The 6000-nt window shown below is 36.1% G+C and overlaps 1 pseudogene; it reads left to right on the top strand.

Annotated features, from left to right (window-relative positions):
- Positions 1-3116: 3116 nt before the first annotated feature.
- LOC120180138 lies at positions 3117-5468 on the top strand (annotated as a pseudogene).
- Positions 5469-6000: the final 532 nt, after the last annotated feature.

Genomic DNA, 6000 nt, shown 5'->3' with positions numbered 1-6000 from the left:
ACACGTCGATAATAATTAGGGATAGATCAGGTTTCATAATTGATGCATCCACTCCATTGTCGCATTATTAAATGAAATGTCCAAGGTTTACGGTTCAAACCTAATTAACAACTTCCGTTTATTACAATTCTTCATCCATATTTTGAATTTTCATCTTATCTACTAATTTCTCATTCATTCATATATATATATATAGAGAAAAATAATATCAAAATAATTCTTTTAACACTAATATTTGGGCGTATTTTTGTTTTCTACTGTGATTTTTTAAAATGGTTTTTAAATCATTTAGCATATTATTTTTATCAAATTAATTGAAATTTAAATATAAATAGCATAGGAATTTATTATAATTTTTTTTGAAATTAAACTATATTCATTAACGAAAAGCAATGCCAGACATAACTACATCAGAAAGAAATTCTGGAAAATTAGACTGAATATACAGCGGCATTTTTATCATAGAAACATAATTGGCAAGTGCATGGGCTGCACCATTGGTCTCCAGACGAACAAAACGGACTGAAACATGAGGGTGAGAATCAAGGAGTTGTTTAGCTTCTATAAAAGCGAAGTACTGAACGATCATCAGCAAAGTTCTCGAGTTGACGAACCACATTTAGCGAGTCACTCTCAACAACAACAACCGATAAATCTAGTTCCACAGCCGTTCCAATGACAAATCACCAGTGCTTCCACAACTCCAGCCACCCGAGAAGCAGGTACCGGGAGAGCACGACTAGCAACAACCAAGCCATCACTATCACGTAGAAGAAGACCAACAGCCGGGGAAGCAGGAGACCTTGGGCAGATACCATCCACATTCAACTTAAACGTACCACCTTGGGCAGAAGACAAAACAGCAGCAGAAGAAGATGAGGAAGCCACCGCAGAGAGATACGCAGATTGCAACGCAACACCAGAGACAATTAGTTGCCAACATGAAAGCAGCTGACCCTCATGAAAGAAGAGATTACGTCCATGCCAAATCTACCAAAGAATCACCAAAAAAGATATAAACCGAGGACCAAATAAGACGTTCATCATATGCTACATCCAAGAATCAAAAGTTGGAAAAACCGCAGGGTCCGTAACAATGGGAAAACCAGCAACACCTAAAATGGGACTCACCTCCGGACAATCCCGCAAAGCATGGGAGACAGTCTCCGCCGGCCAACCACATAAACAACAATGTAATACAGTAGCAGTAACATAGGAAAGCCGACAACCAACAGGGAGTGCCTCATGAGCAGCCCTCCATCCAAACATCTGCACTTGTGGGATAGTGTGTAAACAGGAAAGAAAGAGCCACAGCCGAGAGACCTGGACTTCCTCGGAGTGACGCCGTATAAGCCATTTATAACCAGACCGAACGGAATAATTACCAGAAGAGTGACCGCTCCAAAGAAGTTCATCCGCTGAAACCGATGATATAGGACAATTTAAAATTGCTTGAGCATCATCATAAGTAAACACACTCCGTACAAGAGCAACATTCCTACGCGGAGAGACAGGAAGCATGAAATTCCCAGAGTATCGGCTAAAGAGGACCATCAACGTATGAAGAGGTAAGGTGAACCGGATGAAGACCCCCCCCCCCCCCAATTTGCTTGGTGCATTGGAACAGTACTGTTAAGGCCAACACGCCAATGAAAACCAGACTGCAAAGCTTGAAGAGCAGTGAATAAGTTTCGCCAAACAAACGAAGGTTGTTCGCTAAGTGACGCATTAAGAACGAGAACAGATTAGTAGTATTTTGCTGCAAAAACACGACCCACAAGACAAGTAGGATGGTGAATCGGCCGCCAAATCTGTTTATCCAACATTGTTATGTTAAATTGCCGAAAATCATGAAAACCAAGACCCTCTAAACGTTTGGGCTTAAATTTAGATTTTAGATGTTATTTTAAAACTTAAGTTTCATCGTTAAAAGGATGGTAGATGTAAATAATTTAAAAATAAAAAAATAAATTTAATATAAGTTCACGTGAATTTTTAGAAGGTTGAAGTTTGAAATTTAATAAAAATATTTTAAGTTAGTATATAAAAATTTAGATTCGACAGGTTTAGATAGAAGGATGAAAATCAAATATTCAAATTTAAATAAAAATTTGAAATGATAACAACAAAATTTCATTGGATATCGCAGACCAGCTAAAATCGAGAAAATTGCTCCTTTGAACTGACACGTAGCCATCGAATTCTAAACCAGTTTTCAAAATTTATTATTTGATCTATTAACCCATTGTTTTAAATTCCAATAACATTTAATCCTATTTGAATAAATAATTAATGTTGTATAAAAGTAAATTATAATAATATTCACATCACTAATAAACTAAAATAAAAAGTTTATGGTTATTTATCAAATTCTAATATTTTTAATTATTTCAAATAAAAATATTATGGATAAACTACGTGTTTAGTACATAAACTATCAATTTTGGTCGATTTTAGTATCTAGACTTTCATTTTTTAAAAACATACATAACATTTATTTTTTTCATTTTAGTACCCGCCATTAAAAACTTAATGGGCAGGTTGATGTGGCATAGCTCCTGTGGACGGAAGACTAATATGAACGATGTACCACGAGAGAATGACGAGTCGACCAACATAGTCCAATTTCAAGCCCATCGAACATTGGATCATGGAGATAAGAGAATGAAGAAATTGAAGAGTCATCGTCGATTTAGGGAGATTAAGGTATTTCTCAGTGAAACAGAGGTCGAAATTGTGTTTAAGGGTCGAAAAAGTGCGAGTTGGAAGGCTTGGGCTTCATCGATCGACGAATGAAACAATCAATGACTGTAGGCGCAATAGCTGACAAATTCATCCATTAAAATTTTAATGACGGGTACTAAAATGAAACAAAAACTAAACAATAGTTATTGTTTAAAAAAAAGTTTTAGTACTAAAGTAGATAAAAACTTATAGTTTAGATACTAAACACATAATTTACCCAAGTATTTTTTTTTATTGAGCATACTCGTGTGTCCCTCCCCAATTTTCCTTTATTTTGTGGGTTTTAAAGTAATTTTCCTTGGTTTTAAAACTTAAGTAGAGTAGCAGCTACTCTTACGTTTCTTCGAACGTTTTATCCACTATATAAATTACAACAAAGAAGGAAAGAAATAATTCAAAGCAAAAGGCGATAAAGAAAAGCAAAGAAAGTTGCAGTGTAGATCAAGAGGAGTAGAGGAACCGCAGGCTTTTATTTTCTTTTTGGTTTTTGTATTTAGTTACAAGCATATTTGTTTGTGGTTGTTTTGAGTGGATTTAGAGGGGGGAAATCCAAACAAAGATGCAGAGGAACACTCCAGTGAGGAAACCACACACTTCCACAGCAGATCTGCTCACTTGGTCGGAAACGCCTCCCGCCGATTCCCCCGTCACCACCCCACGCTCCACTCGCCCTCACCAGGTACTTCTTTCAATTTTTCTTCATATTCTTTTTTGCCTGGTGAATTAGTATTTTTGATTGACTTTTTTAATAAATGTTAGCCGTCAGATGGGATCACAAAAGTGGTGTTTGGAGGTCAAGTGACAGATGAAGAATTTGAAAGGTTAAACAAACGGTGAGATCTGCTTCCCTCTTCTTTCTATCTATCCTTCATTTTCATTTATTATTTTGAAAATTTGCAGCTAAACGTTTTTTTTTGAAAACATGGAACTGTTACTAGAATATCGCCTTTTATTTATATATAACTGATTGGTGCTCTATCGGATTCCTGATGTGATCCAACTGTACTAATGTTGAAGTATCTAACTCTACCAACTGTATTACCTTCAATCTTGTCTTCGTGAACCCATAAAAGTTCTTACTGCATGGAGTTAATAATGTTATGCGAGGTTCGATGATATGATCTACGTCAATAAATCAGTTACTATTGTAATCTCTGAAAAATAATTGTGGTTTCTTTTATTAAGATTTGTTTGATTGTTAGTATTCTTAGGGTAACTTAGTAAGGCAGTTCAAATTTTGTTCGATTCTGTCTTCCTTTCCTCTCTGCCTCCATTGTTCAGGGGATTTGTTATGGTAAGTCAGTAAAGCCTTAATCTTATAATGGAATGAGATGGTGGATTTGTGATTCAATCAATTTTGCAACTTCTTGATTTGGTTTTAAGCTACTTATTTATCTGTTCCAATGACCAGGAAACCTTGTTCTGGATATAAAATGAAGGAGATGACTGGTAGTGGTATTTTTGCAGCCAACGAAGAAAATGATGAGTCAGAACCAGGTAGTTCCAATCCCATTTCGAACAGCAAAACAGGACTACGGATGTACCAGGTATACATGTTTAATTCTTTCATATCTTAAGTCTGTTATGAGGACATGGATATATGGAATTTTTACCAATGTTTAGAGCATAATATATTCGTATTAAATGTTGTTTCATCAAACATTTTGATGTTTTGCTCTCAGAAAACCTTATCTGGAATCTCGATCATCTCATTCGCTGAGGAAGAGAGTATTTCCCCCAAAAAGCCAACTACTCTAACTGAGGTGGCGAAGCAGCGCGAGCTAAGTGGAACACTAGAAAGTGAGGAAGCAGAGTTAAAGAAGCAGCTCTCTGATGCTAAGTGCAAGGAGCTGAGTGGGCATGACATCTTCGCACCCCCACCTGAAATTTTGCCCAGGCCGACAGCCATACGGCACTGGCGTTGAAGGATAATTTTAAGATGGGAGAACCTGATACACATAATGTAAGTACATGTATCAACCCCCCCCCCCCAAAGTAAGTTTTTTCACTGCATAAGCCTGATTGTGCAAGTAAAATATCAGAATGACATTTCTTTGCTTCATATTTGTATGAAGACTATCAAGCATAGTTCCTATGTTCCTAGCCAAAGTTTGCCACCTGCAATCATTAAGTTCCCCGTCTGGCATTTAGGGTCATTTGCATTTTTACTAATTTTGAGTGTCTAACTTGTTGAATTTGGATGTTATTTTGTAGTCTGCTGGAGGTAGCATGTCAAGTGAAGAGGATGTGGTTAAGACAGCAAAGAAAATTCATAATAAGAAATTCGCTGAGCTTTCAGGAAATGACATATTTAAGGGTGATGTTCCTCTAAGTTCTGCAGAGAAACCACTCAGCGTGGCAAAACTGCAAGAGATGAGCGGAAGCAACATCTTCTCCGATGGGAAGGTGGAGTCTCGAGAATACCTCGGTGGTGTTCGCAAACCCCCAGGCGGTGAAAGCAGCATTGCTTTGGTTTGAGTTATTTGCTCGGCTATGGCTGATGCTGTTTTTCTGTTATCTTCATTGGGGGTGTGTTTATATTGTTTGACCGTTTCCATTGTGGATTTTGGGAACTATGTTTTAGGTTTACAATCTCAACTTGAGCTATGGACCTATGCTAATTGCCGTGCTTGTCCATGCGTCTTGTGGTTTTCAGTCCCGTCCCGGTGAATGTATTGGGCCGTTTCAGATTTAATTTTATTTTTTATGCTATTGTTCTCATTGTATATTTTTTGTATTTATATTACTCGTATTTTAAATTTAAAGATATTCATGTCAACACATGATTGAACTACATACTTGGAATTTAACCTAGATTTGTATAAATTGAGATAATCTAAGCAACAAAACATCGTATAGGCCTCCACCTGAGTAGGTGGAGAGTGAGCAGACCCTGAAAGTCCGTACAGTGTCTGTCACGTTGCTGTTGGTTTGGCAAACAGGAATTTGTCATTTAAAGAGAGATTGAGGGGCAGGGTTTTGTCATTATTTGTTCGTTAAATTGTGGTTTATACTCGTATATTACAAAATGAAGGATTAAGACTTTCAAAAAACGTTACTGACCTACTACTTTCTTTTAACTTATAATAGATGTTAATTTTGTTAAATAAAAAGAGAATATCATAAAAATATAAAAATAGTCTACAATTAGTATAATAAATTAATTATATTATTCAATCAATTTAAAAAAAATTAGAACATAAAAAATCAATCAATAAAAATATTTATCATAATCGATTCTAAATGATAAACATA

This window comes from Hibiscus syriacus, unplaced genomic scaffold, assembly GCF_006381635.1.
Source record: "Hibiscus syriacus cultivar Baekdansim isolate YM2019G1 unplaced genomic scaffold, ASM638163v2 tig00112491_pilon, whole genome shotgun sequence".
Classification (NCBI taxonomy): domain Eukaryota; kingdom Viridiplantae; phylum Streptophyta; class Magnoliopsida; order Malvales; family Malvaceae; genus Hibiscus; species Hibiscus syriacus.
This window is presented reverse-complemented; position numbering and strand designations above follow the sequence as displayed.